The 24,721-nt window shown below is 40.9% G+C and overlaps 1 protein-coding gene across 5 annotated transcripts in view; it reads right to left on the bottom strand.

The window, feature by feature from the left end:
- znf536 (zinc finger protein 536) overlaps positions 1 to 24,721 on the bottom strand; it is a 237,376-nt gene that overhangs the window by 143,620 nt on the left and 69,035 nt on the right. For all 5 annotated transcript variants that reach the window (XM_051941512.1, XM_022191829.2, XM_051941522.1 and 2 more), the window contains exon 4: positions 13,489 to 13,588. The gene's annotated coding sequence lies outside the window, so the exon portion shown is untranslated. The remainder of the gene's footprint in view (positions 1 to 13,488; positions 13,589 to 24,721) is intronic.

Below are 24,721 nucleotides of genomic sequence, written 5' to 3'. Positions count from 1 at the left end.
CACAAGATGAAGTGGTGTTCTGTTTTCATGTAGCACTGAAGTCATAAGCGATGATGTTCAGGTTCTCAAAAGGGAAAACCACAAATCCACAGTCATGGATGTTGTCAAAATGTACTTGCTTTCTTGTAATAATAACTGTTGTATATTACAGAGATAGATGTAATGCTTGGTTTGGGGCAAAGCACTGAATGTTGAAGAGGTTGTGTCACCTGAACATATTCTGGGAAAAAAGAACCTCGGAGTAGAATTGTGAAGTGTGTTTGACGTACATCTAAGGGCACATATTCTTAGGCCACTGAATACAATATATTGTTGGAGACAAAATGAGACAGCAAAATGAAGCAGAAAATCTAAATTAGTTCCACCTCTTCTAGTTTTAGCAAAAGATGTCTTGCATACTATCTAGTAATGCAACATCTTTAATATACTGCAAGAAGCAACCCTATGAGCAATGTGCAAACAGTGAATCATTTTCACAATTAAACACTACTAAAGGGCAAAAAAACCAAAAACAAACAAACAAACAAACAAAAAAACAGGCGGATTTGGACTACAGATTCATTTTGCATCTAATTCAGTCTTCTCCAACCTGAAGTCAGTTCCACCATGTCAGAAAGCATAGCATAATTGTCTTTCGGTTGACAAGAACTATAAATACACAGACAATAGCTTTGAGATGAGCAATGGCAAAAAAAGAAGAGAAAATGTTTTGTCCTTCAGCTGTGTTTTCATTCCACTTTCCCACCCCATGCCAGTGACTGCAGAATAAACGGATACGTGAATTAAACCCCATTGTTTAAAAAAAAAAATCTGCTTCTAAATTTAGGTGCTGCTCTTGTTCTCCGTCAGTGTGAAAGAATTTGCCAGTTATCTTTGTGTGTTTTATTTTCTTCCGTTCCTTCAGCCCTCGTTGTCATCTTGGCTACATACAACTCATATTGTTTGAACAAGTGTGAGTGGTGAATCTATGCATGTGTCAAGGCAAGAGAAAGAAAAAAAAAAACACATACACACACATATAGTTCAGCCATGCGATTTTTGCAATTAGAAAAGACACAAAAATAATTATTCTGCAGCGCAGTCAGTCGACATATCCTGAGTCGATGATGCACGGATCACGTGTTTAATAAAAAAGGTTAATCAGTTGTTAATCAGAGGATTAATAACGTGTTATTTTCTTTACAAAACCATTAATATTATGCCATAAATATTTAACATTGATAGGTCTTTCTTTCTTTTTTTGGTGGCAGAGACAGCATGGGGGTTGGGGTGATATGTGCTTGGTGATGCAGGGCAGAGTGAGCAATATCCAGACATTAATGTGCATTAATCATGCTTTGGTGAAGACAAATAAATTCATTCATGTTTATTAATACAACCTTGGAGAAAACAATACTCTTTACATTATTCACTGAGTTATTAATAAAGCATTTATGAACAGGAGGACCACGAAACAGAGAGCGACGGATTGGGCAGAAATGCAAGGCAGATAAAATAAAACGGGGAAAGAAATAAGAAAAAAGAGAGCAGAAGAGGGAGGTCAGAGTCACAAAGCCAGGAGCAAAAGTTGTGTGTTTAGGATGGAGGGGGACGTTTAGGGAAGGATGGAGTGCGTGTCTGTATGTGAGCATGAGTGAAGCAGAGTGAGAGCAGTTCACCACTGGAGAGCTGGGGGTTAAACTGAGATTTTCTGCCCTCACTCTTTTTCTCCTTGACAAATTACCCTTCCCGTTTGTTAATCAAAGCAAAACAAATATTGCTTTTCATTCGCTCCATTTGTTTGAATGAACATACAGACATTCCCAAAATACTCATTCCCAGCTCAAATGTAATTAAATTGTGCCTTTAGTGAAAACATGCAGTGGTACTCCAATTAGTTGTGTTTTTGTCATTGGGTAAAGACGGAGAATGGCAGTGGGTGCGCCCGGGGCACCTCGGTGTCCCGACATAGAAGTGCGTCTTAGCAGGCGGGGTGGGGCTGGGGAGAGTGCGTTTGCTAGACGGTGTTTGGGTGCACGAGGCTGAATGCAAAGATGAGAGGAGGTGTTTGCAGAGTTGGTTGATGATTTGGTGATCTAATGGCATTTTATTAGTTGTATGATGGTTTTCAGCTGTCATATGTAGGGTGTAGAGCAGGGGTGTCAAACTCCATTCCTGGAGGGCCACTATCCTGCATGTTTGAGATGTTTCCCTCTTCCAACACACCTGATTCAAATGATCAGCTTATCATCAAGCTCAGCAGAAGCCTGATAACGAGCCTGATCATTTGAATCAGGTGTGTTGGAAGAGGGAAACATCTAAAACATGCAGGATAGTGGCCCTCCAGGAACGGAGTTTGAAACCCCTGGTGTAGAGAGAACAGACCAAGGAAACTTAGAAATTGCAGAATGAAATTTTAGTTTAAGTGCTTAAAATGGGTTGGATTCTTTAACACTAATGGAGGTTTTCCTGGCACCTTATGCCCCATTTCGAGAGCAGACAGTAGAGACCTAGTGAAAGGTCAATCTCTGAAACCAAAGCAGTTGTTTTTAACCCAAATCCAAAATCATTCCTTTTATCCAAACCAGCTAGTATTTGCGCCTGGAGCAATCTCTTACCATTTAGAGATTTTTTATTTTATCAGCGCTTCTTTTACTGATAACAAATATTAGCCTTAACGCTTAATTTCTTAAAAGGCTTGAACAGAGTGGTTAAGTCTCTGCTTCTCTAATAATAAGCTACAGTTATTGATGGAGTGAGGAATGCAGAGACAGCTTCCCTTGTGTGAGGTCTTGATTAGCTACTCAGCCAATCACTCATAAATCCCATCGTTTTATTGCTCTTAGGGCGCCGTCTTCTTCTCCCCTTTTACACCTGTTTACTTGTAATAGACTGAGGCGGGAACGGAACAAAGCTAATGTTGAAATAGTATTGGATGGCTGGAATGGTGCCCATTAGAAAAGAGAATGCAAAACAGATCTGTTTCTGCACTTAATTCTATATTGAGTAGTTTCTTTTGAAGTAATATTGCAATGCTGATAAAAGTATTTTTTTAAAGGAAAGCAAGAAAACAATATTTGCTCATTTAAAACAGAGCTTGCCGCTGCTGAAATAAGCTTTGTGGCCAGTGGGGCAGCTCATATGTGCTGATCAGTTTCGAGCCTGTCCTCAAACAAAAAACGACCACATAGGTCGTCTGTACACGCCCGTATTACGACTGAGTGTTACGTTTTGACGTTTCGACCTTTAGCGGTTGAGTAAATATCAACACTCCAGTGTCGCAGGTGAAACGTCACCATGAACAAACTTTTATCTAACACTATCCCTATCCCTAACCATAACCCTAAACATAACCCTAAACCCGTGTTGGGAAAGTGAGGAAAAAGCCGTTTCGCGACGGAAAAGCCGTTTCACGAATTAAATCCTGTAATGCGTTCCTTTTCCCCGTAGGGGCGCTAACGTAAATACGCTCTCATGGGTCGTATTCCGGTGGACGTTACATACGACGTCTGTGGTGGTATGAGTTTGAGGACTTCTTGTCAGTTTCTGTTAGGTTAAGGTATGGTTAGAGTTAAGCAACAAAAACACTGGTGTAGGTTAGGGAAACACTGTGGTGGCTCTTAATAAAAGGGGAACATTGAATCCTGGTGTGTGACTGGGGTCAGACCCATAGGTTCATCCATCACCTTGGCCTCCACAACCTACTGTAACGTTCAGTCTGGCTACATGCAGGGCAAAGGACTTCCTATGTTGGCAGCAAATATTGTTTTGAAACCCATTCCAGATTCATACCATGCCCTAATATCATGTTGTCTGTAAAACTCAAAGACAAAACACGGATGCATGTTTTCTACGGGTATGTCCACCCCGTACTGTGTCCACCTATGTGTTCATCTTTTAATCATTGTCTTTCCCTGCTTCTCTACCACAGCTGTCGTAGTTTTTTTTCCTCTTTTTTTCCCCTTTGTCTCCAAATTGTATTTTTATTGAAGGGTTGTATGGATCGCTTGGCAAAATGTCATCCGTCAAGCTGTCAATGAATCCATCCTTTCATTTAATGATCAGCCTACTTGAGATGCATTTTACATGGCTCCATATATCTTTAATGGGAATCAATGGAAAGCAAATAATGCTGGAAGCCTGTGAGATGCATGTCTGACGGATGGACGTGGTTATTTGTTGATGCATACAACTGTTCTTAGCTGTGTGGCTTTGTACTGTATGCACCTGGATGAATGTGGCTACAAACATGGCTCTTTGTGGGTTAGAGACTGGCTTACGCATGAGTCTGTACAATCCTGCTGCTTCATTCCTTGTCTTCATAAACTAAGGGAGAGGAGAGGAGAGAGAAGAAGAGATTGAGTGAAAGAGACAGAAAGAAGGGAGAAGGTGGAAATGATGGAGGCAGAAAGAGAGGAAAAAGACAATTAATGGAAGAGGAGGAAGCAGAGATGGAGAGCAGGAAGCTTAAAAAGGGATGATGTGAAACAGCTAAGAAGGAAGAGGCAAGGGAGGGACGGCCATTTGACATGGTTTCAGTTAAATAGTGATTTCATCATGTGATTTTGTGGGTGGGGGTGTCTGTGGCAGCTCTAAAACACATAACTTTTTACGAAGTGAAAATCAAATATTAAAAATGACAGGCCTTATAAGTGTGCTGAGTGAGCTCGGGTCACGGAGGGAGGGAGGCGCGGGCGGCTTGTCAGCTACTATCTGTCAGGGTGAATTAGAAACAATCAGGGCCGAGTGAAAGGGAAGGTGATTGTTATTAAGCGGCGGGGCCCTGCGAGCGGGCTCCCCAGATGTGGCTGTGCATATAAAAGAACAGGAAGCCGGCAGTTTAATTCAGGAAACTTGCCGAGGCAAGCGAGCAATGCCACAAAGGAGGAGAGGGAGGCGGTGGGTGCTGGGAGGAAGGACAGAGGATACGAGGGGGATGGGGCTTCTTGTTGCTAATATGCTGGAAGTTACTTTGATAACACATATGGCCTTTTGTGGAAATTTGAAATGACGCACTTTTTTTAGGTTTTTTTTTTCCTCTGTCCATCCATCTCTGTCCATCTTGCATCAAGAAGTAGCTGGCAACCCAGACAGAGGGCAAAAGGGAAAATAACAGGTGAAATCTAGATAAACCAGTCTTAACACACACGCGCACACACAAATGCGCACACACAAACACGCACACAGGAGCTTCTGTCTCCCTGCCCAACCGCCCTGAACACTCTCCCTGTCGCTCCCTGAGTTGCTGTCAATGCTTTGTTTGGTACGTGTACGCACTTTCTCTCAGGCGCTTGTGAACAAGCACATTCATGGACGTGGACATGACTCTGTTTTGACTCCTCTGGTAGTCCTGTTATCTGTCAGGTTGCCCCCCTAGACCTCTAAAACTCCTGGATGACAGTTAACACGCACAGATCCCTATCAGGCAGAAGGGGAATGAGTGGGGTGTGTTGCGGGTTGCTGGGTAAGGTGGGGGCCGGTTGATGCGTACAATGTGTTAGTCAGGGTATTTGAATGACAGGGAGCGACATCTGCCAAGAGCCTGTAGCCTCAAAGGCACAATGGCCATTGTGACAGGTTGAAAACTACACTGCGATGCAAACTGGCAACAACTCAAAGGGAAAAGAAAAAAAAAACCTTCATGTCTCAATTTAACTGTTTTTCCTTTGGATGGATAATAAACAAAGTCTGATCATTATTAGAGGTTTTGTTTGACCATAGGGAGCCAATCACCACCTACCTATTAGACAGAAAGTCAAGTGGATCCATTGTGTGTCAAATAGTTTCACTTAACACTAGTTACGTGAAATCAATGGGAAGTACAGAAGGAAAAAAGAGCACAAATGAGGGAGGTTGTTAAGATAGTTTCTTTCATATAGTGCTTCTGTCTCGGCGCGTGAAGGGCTTTGATTTCTGTTTACTTTGTAGTGAGAGATATCGCAAGAAATTATCCCTCCCCTTCAGAATCACTGATCATCCAATAGGTTGAAATAAAGCAGACTTGTTACATGCTCTCTCTCTCTCTCCCTCCTGTCGTCTTTATTGTGGTGATCAGTCGAATGCTCGCCTAACACGAGCCGTCTCTGGTTTCCACCTCCCGGGTTTTTCTACTCTGTTGCCACTGCTGATGTAGCAGAGGTTATGGTGTTAAACACGGAGCTGCTAAACGTTCCCCAAGGTAATAACAGTCAGAGTATATACAGTACTGTGCTGTACGGCGACGGGAAGTTGCTGCCAAGTGTGGAAGCAATGCACATGGAGAGAAGGAGGCGAGAGGGAGGGTGAAAGTGGGAAAAATAAGACAGGAAATAGAAAAAGTAGCAGACAAAGTGTTGAAACAGAAAGACGTGAGGGGTGAAATAAGAATGATGTGGATGGTGTAATTGCTAAAGCAGAGGTATAAATAAAGACAATGTGAAGTGATAATGATGTTAGATTGTTAGGACACTGATGGTGAGTGAGAACTGCACACTGATTCAGTGTGGTTGTGATTAAGTTTATTGACTAAAGTTTTCACCTCCTCAAGAATTCTTGGACACTGCCTAATGTATGCCTAATGTGTAACTCTGACATGCATAAATACAAGAATATGTGAAAAATTCATTCTTGATCTTTAGATATATTTTTTCAAAAAAAAGTAACATTTTCTGATGTTTTTAGTCAAATTTCAGGGTTTTTATCAGTGAACTGAAGTAGACTCATGGGGTAACAGTTGTCAGGGAGTTCCTGTGAGTGTTCACTGATGTTGTCAAGAGTCAGTGAATGGCTGAAAAAAAGACTGCCCTCAAAGAGAGGCAGGGGGTGGAATTGAAAGCTCTGCAAAAAAAATTATCACAACACTTGAAGGTAAGCAGATTTTTAAACTATTTCCTTAAAATGGCCTCTACATGCTGTACAGACTTATGCAGATGATATGTTTACATGATGACACTTTTTCTTTAAAATTGGTCATTCACAGTTTTTTTATGAATTTCTTATAAAACACTCAGTACAATTAAGATATATTTCTTACTTCTGTTTTAATTCTTGCATGAACAGAACATACAAACATACAGAGACACCCACACACAAAATTAAAGTTTAAGTATTAATGTGCTGCATGTACCAATCTCTCACATTACCTCTCTTAAACATTGAACTTACAGGTATAATTCATGTCTGTATTTCATTTGAGGATACCAGTGTTGCCTCGCAGAGCTGCTGTTTCAAGGTATACTGTCATCCTGCCTCATTTTGAGCCTCCTTTTAAGGATGCTCAACAGGTTTTCACTGGGGATGATGGTGATCATCATGATCAGTGAAAATAATTTCCTATTATTTTTAGAACATGCAGAGGATAGTCAGGTAAGAACTCTCCATATCTTGCAGTGAGCATTTCGACAGCCTTAGAAACCTACCATCTTACTTCCTAATATTCCGGCCCTGATTGTTACTCTGTAAACTGCCATTTAAATATTATACATTATTTAAATGAAAGCTTTCCCTATTGGACTATTGGAAATTTGTCTGTAGTCCAAATCAATCGCAAATCTTTTTACACGTAAGTGATTTTTGCTTCAGTGTTCACAAAAAAAATTAGTTTTGATGCTTCTGCAAAAACGTTGCACTATTCCACACTTTTCATCTTCAGAAAGATCTTTCTTCATCCCCATGTTGCATGAGAATGTGGAACAACCTCTAACAGTAGGTTTCCTTTCAATTAAGCTCATCTGTCAAACTAATTAAAAGCCCAATCAGACAGATACAAGTTACCAAAAAAGCATAAGAAGTAAAACAAGCAAAAATTTTGATTAAAAAGCTAACAACTAATTTTTATTTTTTTGTATCACACTATATTTTAGATTGAACATACATATATGTATACACATCTATAACAATTTGGAACACTGTAAATAGACTGAAGCATAAATGTTCGCTGATTATACAATTGTTTAATAATTCATCAGTGATATGTGATTGTTTACATATCTTAAAAATTGATATTACAGTTCAATGTATGTCAGCTCTTCACACAACCTTATGAAGAACCTACCTATATATATTTTTTAAACCTTACTACATCTTTTTTTCTGAATGGAAAGAGAATTCTACTGGTCCATTTTCCAAAAAATAAAAATAAAAATAAAAATGAACAACACAAAAGAAAACACCTGAATTGTGGTTTACAACAAATAATTTTCTAAAGTGCCATAAACTGTTATATAGCTGGACTGCACCTTACTACTGTACAGAAGGGGGACAGCGTATCTCCCCTGACCGACTGACCTCATTTTCTTATGATGAACACAGAATAAAGGTGCGAAACTAAGTGCTACTTTAAGGTATGTAAAGAAAGGAATTGGAAGGTATGAATGCTTTGAGAACTTGAAACCCTTTCCAGTGCAATCCAATCCCACTTTTTCAGTTTGAACCCAAATCCAGGCCATGCCCAAGATTTGACCATGATTAGCAAGGGAAGGATGAGGAGGGATATAAAGATGTACTAGAGCAGCATTAGCCATTAATCACCAAAGGTGGAGCGAAAGGGACGGAGCGAGGGAGCGATAAAGAAAGAGTCCTGTCCTAGTATGGCCCTGCATGGGACTTGTGCTTTTGTTGTCAGGACCTACAGGGGTCTTGTGTTTGACCTGCAGAACAGTTCTTTAGTAGCTATTTTCCATCAACAGCATATTTAGTTTGTTCTCTGGCTTTTTCTAAAACTTTACTTATTTTTAAAAAGCTGAGTCAAAGTGCTCCCAATTTCCAAATTTGGGTTTAAAGGGATCTCAGTTCTTTGAAGCATGCAAATCACCTCAAAATGACTGTTATTTTAAGTCCAACCCAAACACACACAAAATGGCCACACAGTGCCCTCGCTCTGTTATTAAAATGTGCAGTTCTATCACATCATCTTCCAAAAGCCTCCATTAATTGTCTCCTCCACATGTGCCAACTGCATTTGCAGAATGTTACCATTGCCCCTCATTTCTTTTTCATGACAATCATGTCTGGACATGATGGCTGGGCTGTGTTCATTCGTCATGTTGTAGTTTTTTCAATTATGGTACTGTTGACAGTTGACCTACAACTTTTCACTCACTTTATTAACAACAGGGAACAGCTAATCATGCTGTAACCAGAACAATAACAATGGGAGAAATTAGTAGGATAACATGTTGGACAGAAGGAACATTGAGAAAAAAGGTAAAAGGTCTGGTCCAGACAACACACACAGATATAGAAGAGTTGACATCAGCTGCATCTCCCTTTTCCAATGCAGGAATTAGGGGCACCCCATGTGGGTGCAGTGTTGTATGTTTCAGTAATACATGGCTATAAGACAATGCTTGCAATCATGCTCTTACCATCTACAGCTTTAACATTATTTGAACAGACATGGATCAATCCATGAGTGTCAAGATAGAAGAAGAAGTAGAGGACTTTCTGCTTTTATTAACATGGTGCTATCCTGGTCACATTGTAGCGAGGGAATGTTTTTGCAGTCCGGACATTGAGCAGTTAGCAGTGGGCCAACATGCATCCAACATACCCAGAGAATTTTATTTTGCCATCTCGGTTGCTGTTAACATCCCTCAACTAACCCGAAATCGATGTGTGGCATCACCCACTTTGTTCCTGTGAGACTCCAGACTCTGCTCGGTCACACTTTCTTCACCATCTCTGGGAACTTAAATCATTTGACAGTGGATCACCCTACCACTGTTGACAAGTTTCCGGATCTGATGTATGCTCATGTCAAAGAAGCTTAAAGTGACACTATCTCCCTTGCCCTTGAGAGATCAAGCCACAACTTTGTCCATATTCAGTCAATGTACAGATCATCTGCCATGCATCAATCCACCACTATCAAGGCTGTGAGGAAGTGGTCTGAGGAGATGAAGAGTTCCTGGCTAGACTGCTTTCAGCACACCAACTGGGATGTTTTTCTCCTGTCAAACATAACAGACATAGGTGGATTGACAGATCATTCAGTCATGTATATTGTCTTCTTTCTTCTCTGTTTCAGTCAGAAGTATATACTGTTTTAACAACAAGCAGCCCAAGGTCACCAAAAACATCAAAGCACTCATGGATGCAGAAAACAGGGTGTTCAGGTCAGGGGAGGCAATAAACAAGGTCCAAAAACAACAGTCAGTGTATCCAGTCAGAGAGAGATAGCAGACCTATCAGAGAAAGCTGGAGCAGAAACAGCACCAGAAAGACACCAGGGAGGTCTGTAGGCACGAGGACCATCACTGGTTACACAGAAAAAGTTGCTGATCGGAATGAGCCCAAGGATGCTCAAGGTTCGTTATGTCAGGAGTGTGTCATTCAACAACTCTTGTACCTCATCTTTTGTCTGAATACCTGATTCCTATATCCAAGACCTGAATACCTGATTCCTGTTCCCAAGAAGACCCATACCGGTGCCACCAAGGAATACAGGAGGGGTAATGTTAATATATCCAAAGGCTTTTGAAAGATTATTCCTAGTTTTCCTCCAACCACTGGTCAAGCCTTCATTGGAACTCCTCCTGTTCATCTGTCAACTGGATGTAGGAGTTGACGTTGCCATCACACACCTACTTCACCATGCCTACACCCATCTGGACAAGCCAAACGCTGGCGTCAGAATCATGTTATCTTTATTTGCATTATTTATTCGATTTCCCTTTACCATAGACACGATTAAGCCAGCTGAAGAAGATGACCACCATGCAGGCTGATTGTCCATTGATGTCCTGATCACTCACTCACAGTTTGTGACTTGCGTATGTCTGCCACCGTGGTGAGCAGTGCTGAAGCTGAATGGAGGACTGTCAATCCCTCTTTTCTCTTGACCTTGTACACTGGTGGTAGACTTCAGGGTACTCTGTCTCTTCTTTCCATTAGGGGAGAGTTGGTGGATGTGGTAGAGGATTACAAATACCTGGGGGTTCACGTGGGTCGAAAACTAAACTGGATCAGAAACTGTGGCTCTCTGCAGGAAGGGCCAAAGTTGGCACTTTTCATGCAGAGACTCTGGCTGTGCATGTATTTGCCACCATGCTGCTAGTGTGTTGTGAGTCTGTGATGGGCAGTGCCATTTTCTGATGGCACAAAAGCCTGACATAGATGACACCAAATTACTCAATAACCATATTCAGAAGGCCAGCTCTGTCCCGGGACTGGATCTGTACATTCTATATGCAGTAGCATGTTGTCAGTTCTGCTGTCCATCATGGACATGTCCCTCCCTCTACACAGTGTTCCAGCTAGCTCGTTTTGAGATTCCACTGTACTTTAGACTCAGTGACCCACTGATCATCACAGCAGGTCATTAATTACTGTGGTCATCCAATACTTTACTTCCTCTTCTGCCTAAAACGTTTTATTTTCATTTTTAAAATGCACATATTTGTTTATTTACTATTAGTATTTTAAATACTAGTTTAAGTAATTTTATAATGTTGACTAAATGATTAGTGAGGCTTTTAGAAATTGTCTGTAAAACATCTTGAAACATTACATAACTAATTGGATCACATATTTGCAAGACTTTGCTAATAGTAACGAGTTATTTTGTAAATCATTAAAAAACAGTATTTGTATCACTATTATCAAGGTACAGCTGTTGATTGCAATTGTTTTTGATTTGTGAAATCATCTATGGATAGTGTGTAAGGCATTTGTAAAAAAAAAAAAAGTAGTTGGAGTAAACTGATTTGCAAACTGTGGCTATAATGAAGTTCTAACTAAGGCTTGTAGTAATTAACATAAATAGTTGGCTTACAAAGCACCACCTAACATGAATTAGATCCCATTAAATCTATAGAAACATCTGGCCATCATATTAAACAAACTTAAGAATAGAAATTATCCAACAAACCATCATTCAGTCATTTTTAAATAATCAATAAATGATACAAATTGAATGAAAAATAGGTTGTTAGTCATTATTTATAATTTATGATCCAACTCATATATTAGCAGGACAACATCGTCAAAACAAATGCAATTAATACATGCAGCAGTTTTTATATCTATCATCTTATGGTTTGCTAAAAAAAACATCTTAGCTGAGGTTGGGAAAATAAATAAATAATGTTGTAACAACCGCATCCTGCCAGAGGTTTTGTTTCTGAAGTAAAATAGTTATTATTCACACAATTGTTAGAGTTGGATTACAGGGAAGATTGTAATATAAGTGTGACAAGACATTTTCTAACAGTAAGACTGAAGATTATTATACAGATTTTCAGCACTAGCACAAGGCATCGCATTGTATCAACATAGTTCACATTTAAAAATCAGCCTGGCTATTGTGCTACATACACTTTCACTAATCTAGACTTTCCATGAGTAGATAAAAGTAGCCTTACTGGACAACAGTTTCCACTTGTGTGCGGTGTTATCATTACTACCAGCCTTGTCATATTCTCTTCTGAGGCAGACATATAACACACACACACGCACACACACACACATACACAGTGATCACTGTGGTGGGAGGCAAAGTGAAACAGGGTGACCATAAAACCAGAATGGCCTTCACTTAGTGTTCCCTGCATCACCCACCCTCATCCCTACACCCATTCCTCTTTTTTGTATTTTTTTATTATTTTTTTTCTGTACTATGAATAAATTTAGTCTGTCCCGGACATGAAAATGTCAAATACCTAAAATACACCTAGGCTAAATAGCATATTAATTTTTAATGCCTGCTCATCCTATGCTGCTATTCTCATATCAGGCCTGTCTGCCAACAGCTGTTGCTGGCTCTGTAGCTGGGAATTTATCATCCATCTAGCTAAAGGAGGGGGGAGAGGGGAGGGGAAAAAAAGAGATGGGAGACATTGTTCAAGAGACAAGGAAAAGGGGAGGGACAGATCTGTGTTTTCATGGATCCCTACCTTGCATTTATATCACCCACACCTCGCAACTTTCTTACTTTGATATACGAGTGGGATTCAATTACACTAATGCCAAACATAAATTGTTCAAGATTCGTTCCTTTTTCCCCCCTTCACTGTGTGTTATAGTGCGAGCCTCCTCATACATAAAAGAGAAATAAGGAGCCGAGTGGTGACATTGACGCTGGAGGTAGTGACATTGAGGAGAGTGGCAGAGGGAGACGAGATACACTGAAGCAATGTGCCAGTGTGGGTGTTGAATGCCACCCATGTGCGTTTTTAGGTGGCATGTGGTGGATGATTATCATAGATTATCACAATCCAGATTGTTACAAGTTCTGTCTGCGCACATAGCAGCAGTGTACTGTAGCTGTTTGAGTGTGTGTGTGCGTGAGTGTGTGTGTGTTTTGGTTTAAGACAGAGTGCCTTTGGGGATAAGACTAAATGGTGAGTGAATGACGAACAGTTGGAATGTGTGAGCGCATGTGTGCATTTATTTGTGTGTGTATACGTGTCTTGTTATTTTATCCTTACAGTGGGAGAAGCAAATATCGTACAGGGTTTTGGAAAATGTGAAAAATCATCGAGTTGAGGACATTTTGCTCCAAGCTAAGTTCTGATTAGTGTGTGAACTTACCTTAATACACCAACTGCATACTGGTGCGCAACCTGTCTGGTAAGATCAAGAGACCTCTCACTGTCGCTCCTCACTGACTACTGCTTACTGGAATGGCCACCTAGAGGGAGGCAACAGAGGAGGGGAAGGATTAGAACAGGAGGTGATAATGAAATATAGACCTGAGAGGTGAAGAGGAAAATGGACAGGGGATGCAGCATTAAGAAGAAGACAGTGACGAGTGGAAAGGAAGACGAGCGTGAGGTGGGGGAAGGGTCGATGTCAAGATGGAAATCTAACAAATTCAGTAAGCGCTGCTTCAGAGGTCAAGGGAACGCAGCTGAAAAAGGTTAAAGATGAAATCAAAGCCGGGGCGCTGCGGTGCCCGGAGGCACAGCTGAAAATCTATCCCTCCAAGGCAAGGCCACCGCTGACGCGAGGCAGACAAGAAGCTAAATACTGCACGCCACTCGGGGATCTTTCATTTTCAACCGATCAATAAGGGCTTATATTTATCAGGGCCTCCAAGCAGCTGCCACGTCTGACAACCTCCACTTCATTTTTGCACTCCTCCTCTGTTCTTTTTTCCTCCAGCTCCTCCTCTTCTCTTCCTCCTCCTCCTCGCCCTCACACGCTAAATTGAGACCCATCGACCATGAAAAGGGGCAGAGACCCTGGATTGCCATTAACCCCCATCGTGTCACTAGACTGTCGAATACACACAGACACACACACACAGATACACACCTACACACACACACACAAATGCCCTGGAGATACAATTCTGCAAAAGGTCTGCCTCCCCCATCTTTGAAGAAACATGCCTTATCATTATGGCCTTGGCAAAGGCACCAGCACCAGTGTCTTTTGTTTCTCAAGCTGCCCATGCCACCCAAACACATACACACACATACAGCGTCACTCTTAAACACACATGCACACAGACAAACAAACATGTAGACACACATTGCCCTGGCACAACCTGATTTCACTTTTAATTTTCGCCATTTTGTACATCTGTTTTCTGCCAAATTTACTTCAAATAACAAAAATGTCAAATCCCAAATTACTACTATAAATCTGAGGAGCATTAGGAGAAGCGGAAGATTGGGTTTAGGGGTCTGAGTTAAAATAACTGGCTGTCTAATCATTTGCACAACAATATTTGCTGTGAGGCATTCTAAATAGATTATCGCTAGTCCATCTGTGTCATCATTGATTTATAAGGCATTAAGCTGCTTGGGGAAGAGATAGGGCCTCGCCTTCTCTGCTGTTAAAGGGGCTTCTTGTCGAAATCAGGGGCATGGCAATGGAACAACTGTGGCACTCGTCTAACCTCCCCTTTAATCGTTAGGCGAGAGGAAGTGAAAATAGGACGGGCGTATCTGTTTTTTTCAAAAAAGGAAGTATGAATCAGAATTTTCAGCATCTCTTTTTGTTTGGCGATACAAAGAGACTTGGAGGAGGGGAGGAAGTACAGGAAAAAAAAAGAGAGAAACAAATAGCACACACAAACACACATGCACATACACACATGCAGAAAAAAAAAAACAAGGGACATCATTAACATATGAATGCTATATGCAAATGGTAGGGAGAGAGCAGATGTTGTTGCATTTAATTGACCTATATGTGAATTGCATCCAAACCTTTCAGTGTGTTTTCTGGGCCCACTGAGTACAGTTTTAACTGGCTTTCTAGTACCACTCAACATATGAGCAGGGAGCACTGCGATTTTATCAGTGTTTAAACATAAAGAAGAAGATGACTAAACATAGAACACAGAGGAAGAGAAAATGGGGGAAAAAATTGGTGAAAATAACTGTGAAAACTCATTGTTTGTCCCGGTTCTTTCTGTTACACCTCACAGATGACACCTGTCAAAACTGACTTTCCTTTTCCTATAAACAGCTGGTGGTGGAAAGTAACTAATTACACTCAAGTAATATAGTTGAGTATCTTTATCTGATGCTAATGTGAAGGGAAATACTGTATGTTTTGCTTACTTTACTAATTATAGGTACGATTTGCCTTGGAGTTGTATTTCACAAAAAGATCTTGTGATGAGCTTACAAAGCATATATTGTTATAAACTAAACTGTCGAACAGTAGATATAACAGCTAAAAGAGCAAAAATTTGACACTTAAGCTTTATGGCTGGTGGAAAGCTGTATGTGCGCCTTCTATTGACCGGCCTCCATTGAGACCCATAAAAACGTTAATCATATTTTCCAGGAGTGGTCTTACAGATCTGTTGAGTGTGAGCGTTCTTCAACTTTGCAGACACAGTCACTGAATGTTTCCTTATTGTGACGTTGTTTTTTTTTTGTTTTTTTGGGGGGGGGTTTCTGCATGCAAAATTTTAAATTTAAATTTTCAACTTATTTTCTTTGACTACATTTGCTTTTGAAAATATAATGGGTTGGGTGTGAGTGTTCTGTTAAAAATGAGATGTTTTCCACATTATAGGTAAAATGTGCAGATGCACCAGCTTTTGTCTTCATGTACATGCACCATTTATGTAGTGTACATCTCTTGTGTATCGTTATGTGAATCTTGCATATGAATGACCGGTAATAATGAAACATGTACATACAGAATATAAATACAGTGAATGGTGGTAAAATAATACTTTAAACAGTATCAAAATGAGGTGTAATATCAAGATTTGTCTTAACCGTTCTGACTTTTTCAATGGCGTAGTGGTCTAATGGAGTATTTTTGTGATTAAGATCATGATTTAAGAAAAATAGCAAAACAAAACAAAAAAAGACAGATTAGAACACCTTGGTGAGACAAGAAAGGTCTCAAAAGGATTTTAAAAGTGATATTTAGGCATCAAAGGCATGCGTTTTACACTGCAATATTTGTATTGGTGAGCCATGAAAAACAGAGGCTGTTTAATTCTGGGCCTCTGCCTTTCTGTTTTGTTTTTTTTTTTCTCTCTTTCTCCTTTCCCTCCTTCTTGCTTTTATCCTCTTGCACCAACAGCCCTAACTCCTCTCCTCCCCCCATTCCCATACACACATACACACATACACACACACACAAATTCTTCGGAATGTCATTAAATTGTATTAAATAGCCTTTTGTCCAGGGGGCAAGGACCACCCGATATATGATAACACATTAAGGCCCCAGTGTAGCAGCCACTGAGCCGAGACCATGGTGTGTGTGCCATTGTGTGTGTGCATGCGTGCATGTGCATGACATGCTAAAGAAATGGATGCCAATGCGGAGAGAGGGAAAAAAAATAAAGGTGGAGAAGGGAGGATGAGACAAGTTGGCGGAGAGTAATAGAATGAGTGAGATATAGAGAAAGAGAAGGGAAGGGAGGGAGAGAACAAGGTGGTGTGGCTGCCTGCCTGCGCATGTGGCTCTCTAACAACTGTGACACATACTAATAGAAACATACCTAATAAATTACAAGCTTTCAGGGTCTGGCAAGCTGACATTTTCTCTGTACGCAGGACAATTTCATATTTGCGGCGCAAAGTCGAGGGGCTGCTGGACCAAATTGCATCAGACAGAGATGCCAGAGGATTAGCATAAAAATTAACACTTAAATTTCAGCTTATTGTCAACCCCATTCCTGCACCGGCTGCCTCACAACAATCAATTCCTCTTAGAAATCTGATTAGATTCCATGACGCTTATTATCCCAGTCATGTCTGCCTGCCCCCTTCACTACCACCACCACCACACACACATACACACCATTGGCATAGTCAGAACACTGGCTGCCATGACTGCCCAGACCATTTGTTTAAATGGAATTAATTAGAAAATAAATCTAAAGATGTGGCATTTCTTTTGACAGATGATGCTTCATTTCCTCTCTAGTTGCTTATGTAGTGATTTTGTGTCTTTAGCCTGCATAGAACAAGTAGATGTTGCACCTTTTGCAGTCAAGTCAAGTTAAAGTTCATTTAAACACTCTGAAATTCCTTGCTGACATAGCGGCTGATGGTCAGACACAGAATATGAGATGCTATTGTTCACCATTTTCCATTTTCTAGTGAAACGAATAAGCACCGAAATTATATATTTAGATTAGAATCTCACTGACTTGCCCCAGTCGTATTTATTAAAAAAAGAAGCGGCTCATTTTGAGATCCCATGAGGCTGTTGCAATGAAATATTTGTCAGGAGGCTATCCCTTTCTGTTCAAGCACATTGCACAAGTATGTACTAAAAGCACAGCGCGCATTGGGTGGCTTTGGTAAGACTCTTGATTGTTTAGACAAATGGCATTTCATCGCATCCAGATGTCTTTAAGCAACCACCATCGTTGCTTTCCAAGGCGCAGGCTGAATGTATACAAACATCTTCTCATAACTGCATTCCTCATCTGGGCCTGCAAGCGTCAGAGCCCTCGTCACTGCGCTTGGATGGCAGCCAGGAGAGCTAACATTTGATATTTAGAATTTTTTAGGTAATCCTCACATGGGACAAAATCTTCTGACTGAAGTTTAGCTTAGTTGGAGGTGGAACACATCAACTTGCCAATCAAGTAGAGCACAACAAATCAGTTACGATGCTTTTGCATGGTGAAACCAGGAAGCAACACGTCATTTTAAAAGCTCTGTTTTTCCTGAATGTTAAAAGAAAAAAAATCCAAATAGGACAAGCATACAAGTGGCAGGGAATGAGGTACACCCTGGACAGGCATTATAAAATAACACCGCTACAAAGGGTCCCGAATAAAGACGCCCACAGGGTTGAGAGAAGGAGAGAAGAGGGAGAGAGAAGGAACAAATCGTCTGATGTTCTAAGTGGATAACAACAGCTCCTGCTATGCAGCAGTGGAGGCACAGAATAATTTAAACCAGCAACCCGGCTACCCAGCCCCTCCTTCCCCTCCCTCACCACTCTATTCTTATGTTAACACGGCTAAAGCGGAGTGGGCCACCCAGCAGCACAGAGCAAAAACTTAAGTCCACACTTCAGGAAAAATAATCCATCTCTCTGCCTCTCTCTTTGCAATGTAACTTTACTCACTTGCACACACAGACATACTGCTTGGTAAGGGAAAGGCTGAAACAGATACAGGGGGGAGCACATCAGTACATTTACTGTGCCTTTAAAGCATATTACTTTTCAGACAAGAGTTTGAAGAATAATAAACCCGGCGCTTAACTGGGCTATTTCCCTTTCAGTTAATGCCATGCAGTGGCAAGGCGGGGGCGAGAAGAATTCATAAGTCTTTAAATGTAGAATAAACACTGCTTTCTTTGTTGATTGTAGAGCTCTGTTGTGTTTTTTTGCGGATCTTGCCCCCCTTCCCCTCTTTCTCTTTCTTTGTCTGTCTAGCTCTCTTTTCCAATTTCCAACCAGAAGAGCTGCTGTTGTGTTTGGTCTCCAAACAGCACATCTGAAGTACACACCTCGCTGATATTTTATAGGTTCAAATCCCCAAGAATGAGAGAGGGAGAGAGTCATATTTTATACCGGCAGTTTATTTTAACGGGGGCTTGTAATTAACGCAGCATGTCCTCTATCTCCCAGCCATCTATGCCAAGGCATTTATTTAAACAACTTTATTGTGAAATGTTTGCGTTCTCAGTGTTCGGCCAGGGCCCACACACAGAATATTATTTCATACTTCAAGGAGAGGGTAGGGGCGTGTGGAGGGGTGGGGGGGTGGGGGTTTGGAAGAGTTTACGCTTAGAGCAGTTATTGTTTTTGATTACAGCGAGACTTTTTAAAATGGATCAAGCCCAGTAACCTTGCGCGCACATACACACACACAGATACACACAAGCAAACATAGCCTCACACATCACACACCGACTCATACTGAGGATGTGAGAGGCTGAAGGAGAACCTGTTTACAGAAGGGGTGTGCGAACCTGAAGCCTTTGCTGGGGCCAAATGTACAATCTCAGCATGATTTATGGGAGTAAGATCACACTATTTATGTCCAAATGAGAGCACTTGTTTAATGCCACTGCTTGGGGGCTTCTTTTTGGAGTTTGTGTTTGTGTTCTTACAGGGTTTAATGGAATTTGATGGGGAGATTGAGTGTTTACATTTTGTCAAAATGACCCTGAGTTAAAACGGCTCTCAGCATACACAGGCTGTTCTTGCAGGCTATCAATGCTACTTAGAAGATCAAACTGTGAGATATGTGCATCCTGTTAAGACCCACATGTGTTTAGCGTGCTGCTATTATGTGTGATTGTTTCAAGATCATCCATGATCTTGATTAATGGTGATTTCACAAGATTTCCTTATCAAGAAATCAACTTCTTAGATGTGCCTGGCCGACATGGTATAAACTCATTAGAATATTAGCTACATTTAAACACATTGCTAATTTCCCCTTGCTGTTGTTTATACATAACTGTAACTGCCAAACTGGACATAGTATGAAAGACAAAAAAAAGCTAATGCTCTTCTTATCTTCACTGTGTGGTCTTTTGCACATTTTATTTAAAGTGTTCCTCATAAAAAACAAACCCTAAGTGCACATTAAAACCACATTTAGGTTACATAATGGGTTTTAAAATAAGAATGCAAGTAATGTGATGATATATGCAAAGCAGTCTAGGTCAGCATTGAAATATTTGAGTCAATTCTTTGACCTTCATAAAACACTCACAGCAGATATTCTATTCTTATCGTCTAATAATAGAGCATCCATGCTTATAATATAATATCTTACAGTGCCAGTGCATTAACATGCCTGCTGTCCAGCAGATCAGATGGATCACAGATTGCCTTGGGGATGCTAAGTTTAGTATATTCTGCTGTTAACACACATAGGAGATTGACAGGGAAAAAAAAAACTGTGAGAGAGAGGGAGAGAATGACTCATGACAAAGGTTGTGAGCAAGTATAGCTGAGTTGCTGCAGCCTGCTGAGCCACCGAAAACACTTCAACAAATGGATTTCAATAGAGAGTTAGTACAAGTGATGCCGTGGGCACTGCTGCGTACAAAGACTACGCACACCACAGCCTATTCTAGTAGACGTGCACACGCCGTCTGAAGGATTGAAGGCTAAACATATTGCTTTTCTCACAACAGCAGCCTGATCCCACCTTTTGTGTCGTCTGACATCAGCTACTAGTTTCCTTTTTAATGCAGAATTTGCAAAGGCCTAATCTCAGTTCCCAAGAATCAGTGAGGAACGTTGGGAGGTTTGGTCAACGCTTGCTTGTAGTTATTAAAGTTTCCAAAAGTAGAATGAGAAGCAGAGGCTCCTCTGTTGGAGAATCAGCTCCCTTTAGGGGTTCAGGATGCAGAAGCAGTCTCTATTTTTAAGGCTGGACTTAAAACTTTCCTTTTTAATAAAGGTTATAGTTAGGGCTGGTTCTAGTGACCCTGAACATCCCTTAGTTAGTTATGCTGCTATAGGCCCAGGCTGCTGGGGGACCTCCCATGTTGCACTAAACACCTTCTTTCTATTCTCCCACACATCCCTGCATTTCTATACCACTGTTCCACTATTAGGCTTCAATTTTCTGTCTTCTGTTTCTTTGCTTTTCCCTCCCTGTCCTCTCTCTCACTGCATCTTTCTGTAGGTATCTCTGTTTCTGGAGCTCTTTTCTGATCCGGTTTTACTGGCCCTACCAACCTGCCCAGTGTTAATTGTTTAAGTTTCTCACTCCTCATCTTTTGCTCATACCCCAACTGGTTGAGGCAGATGGCTGTCTACCCTGTCTGGTTCTGTCGGAGGTTTCTTTCTGTGAACAGGGATTTTTTTCCTTCCCATTTCTGTCGAGTGCTTGCCCATGGGGGAATTGTCTGTTTTCTCTCTATAATGTTGTCAAGTCTTGACCTTACTATGTAAAGAGATGAGATGACTTAAATGTGTTCTTTTTTGACATTATACACAGACATTTAACTGAACTGGGGGAAAAAGAAAAGAAAAAAGATTACTAGTCTTGCAAACATTGTCAATACAACATAATACAAACACTCACTAAGGCATGCGCTCTGAACTGGAATGTCAATGTCTTAACCACAGAAAAAGTCACAGTTTGTATTCTAGCTGTGCTACTACCAGTGAGTTATATCTGAGCTCTTTAGTATAACTTCTTTCCCCATGTATAATGATGCAAACTCCTACATATAGCTGGTCTCCTTGAAAAAGTTCAATATTATAATGTTCAGTGTTTCATTCTCATATTACAATATGCAGGATGCAATAATGAGTCTCATTCAGGTTCAATAGTTAACTGACTGAGTTTTGCAGGGCAACTTTGCTACATAGGGGTTTGTCTTTAGTAAAAGTGGACATCTTATCCTATATGTAAATGGATATAAATGAAATAAGGGCAAGCTGTTTGTATGGGTAGAAGACAAGTTACAAGTTGTTGTCCTTCAGATTAAACTAGAATTAAAATAGTACCTTCACAAAACCACTTTTTGATGGTTGTGAAAATATATACACTAAGAGGAGACAAGATGTTACTCTGCCAAGAGAAAAAGCTGCACTGTATTAAATGCTTGGTGATATCGTCATGATGAGAAACACATATGAAATAAACATTCTTATTTTCTCAGTGGATTCAAGTGAGAAAGAAGGAATCTGCAGAATCATTTATTCTAAAAGGAAGCCACAAGCCTGACCCACACTAGCTGTTGAGTTTTGGTGTGTGTGCTGCTTCAATGAGCTGTGCTCATTTGTTTTCACATGTAAATGCACTACAACTACCTAAAACCTAGTTTCTGACCTCGCAGACCAAAGATACAAGCAGGTGGAAAATTAGCGTCTTGACTAAAGTGTTTCTTTTAATAGAAGTGCAGAAATAGTATCACTTGTGAAGTTTGAGGGCAACAGTCTGCAAAATGTGTGTGTGTGTGTGTGTGTGTGTGTGTGTGTGTGTGTGTGTGTGTGTGTGTGTGTGTGTGTGTGTGTGTGTGTGTGTGTGTGTGTGTGTGTGTGTGTGTTCTTGTACTTGCTACATTGTGAGAACCATTTTCTGCATTTAACTATCAAAGTGAGGACATTTTTACAAAGTGAGGACATTTTGGCCGGTCCTCACTTTGAAACAGCCATGTTTGAGGGTGAAGACTTGTTTTTAGAGAACAGGTATGAATTGAGGTTTGGTTAGGGTTAGGGTAAGGATTAGGGTTAGGCGATCAGTTGTGACGGTTAAGGTTAGGGTAAGGCTCTAGGAAATGCATTACGCCTATGGATGTCCTCACTAAGATAGAAGTACAAATGTGTGTGTGTGTGTGTGTGTGTGTGTGTGTGTGTGTGTGTGTGTGTGTATGTATATATATATAAAATTTTATTTATTTATTTATTTATTTATTTTTCCCACTGGAGTTCATATTTTGCAGTTTAAGTTTGCATCCCAGCTAACCTGCAGTGTTAAAACACAGGTGTCTGGCTTTCAGTACGTCTGTGCATTGGTGAAACACTTAATCTTCCTGGTTCACTCCATTCCTTCCTTCATATTTCCTTTTTGCTACTATTTCTTACTCCTTGCCTCTCCTTCATCTACTTTGTCTCCATTCGGCACTGCCTCAGTCTCCAGCTCACTTCCTCCATGTGGAGGTGAGAGGCTATAAGGGGATAAAGTGAGGTGTAGACACTTCTTTAGTCTGGCAGAGGCCAAACAGATCGAAGACAGAGAGCACCTGGCTGCTGGGTAAACCGCGAGCTAAGAACTTCTGTCTGCTCCGTCCTTTCTTATCACCTTTCCTTCTCGTATTTACCATCATCGCTTCTTCTTCATTTGACTTTACACATGTACCACTTCTCCCAATGAATCAGATGTTTGGTTGGTGTTTTCTTTACTATTTAAGATAGGAAACCGCTACAAGCCCTTACACAATTCCAGACCTAACAATGTGGAAAGGAAACATAATAAAAAAAAAAAAAAAAGAGAAATCGCTGGAAAATAATCTCTATCTAAAATGTAAGGGGTTTGCTAACTGTTAAATGGCATAACTTATACACCCCACACATGCTTACACACAAATACGCTCCCAAGTGCTCTCCAGCCCAACAGGCAGGGATGGTGGCCATTCACCAGAGCTCCATCGATCGTACCTGGATCCGCCAAACTCTGGACTGTATCATTCAAACCTTTTCAATTTTTAATCACCAGCTCCAACATCAGAACAAGTCCCTGTACTGTCAAATACACACACACACACACACACACACACACACACACACACACACACACACACACACACACACACACACTCAAGAAAAGAATGCAAATGCCACTAACCCCCCCCACACACACATACACCTGGAAATCCACACAATACAGTGTACACTATTACCACCCACAGCACTTCAAACACTCTCATCCCTCCATCCCTGCACACACCAGTACATGGACACACACATCTCCCTCCATCACAGACAAATGATACAGATGCGCGTAAGCTACAAAGCATATTTCTGCAGACAACAATTTAAAGCCAAGGATTATTCTCTCAATGCCAGCTGACAAATAATATTAAGATCTACATGCATGCTCAGACTGTGTGTTTCTGTGATTGTGTGTGAGTGTGTGTGTGTGTGAGAGAAAGAGAGGGAGGCATATTAAACCATGTGTTATCATCTGGCCCTGTCTTGTGCCCAGCCCCAGACAGTAGCCAGTTTTGACCTTGGGCTCCGCCATATTCATTACATCATTAAGTTACCTCTTCATTAACTTTTCATTGTTTATGGAGGAGGCATTGGGAAAGAGAATAGATGGTGGTGAGGTGGTGGTGGGGGCTCTTCATCAAAAAGCCTTATCCATGGCTGGGCATCTGGGCCTTGCCCGCCTGGCTGTTCTTTTCCAGCAGTGTTTGGCGAAAGTATTCTGGAGACTGGACGAGAGGATTTGTGGAAGGTTGCTGGTTGATATACCGAACTAAAAGAAACAGAACTATTTGTACTGTGAGACTTTTGACCACGATTTCTCGCTTGTGAAAATAAGTACTTAAAATTGAAAAGTAACCACAGTGACTATTTATGATCCGCCATCATACAACATCATCTATCCATCTATGTGAGATCTAATTGTGAACATATTTGTGAGGGCTGGCCTTGTAGCCACCAGGCGCTGTTGTGCTTCCACACCACTCTTGCTTTCTGTCATTAGCGATGCATCACCCCGACAGCAGACACAGATTGTGTTCAAAAAAAAAAAAAAAAAAAAAACGGTCCTTGCCAGCCATCACCATGTACTATTGCAGGCGATTTCTAAATGGCAACTCACTATATCACTGTACAGGATTATTCACTCATTCTACACTCTTTGAAACAGTCCTGTCTGGCCAGACTCCACTGC

The sequence above is a fragment of the Acanthochromis polyacanthus genome, chromosome 2 (assembly GCF_021347895.1).
Source record: "Acanthochromis polyacanthus isolate Apoly-LR-REF ecotype Palm Island chromosome 2, KAUST_Apoly_ChrSc, whole genome shotgun sequence".
NCBI classification, from domain to species: Eukaryota; Metazoa; Chordata; class Actinopteri; family Pomacentridae; genus Acanthochromis; species Acanthochromis polyacanthus.
The sequence above is the reverse complement of the archived record's forward strand: the minus strand, read 5'-3'. Positions and strand labels throughout refer to the sequence as shown.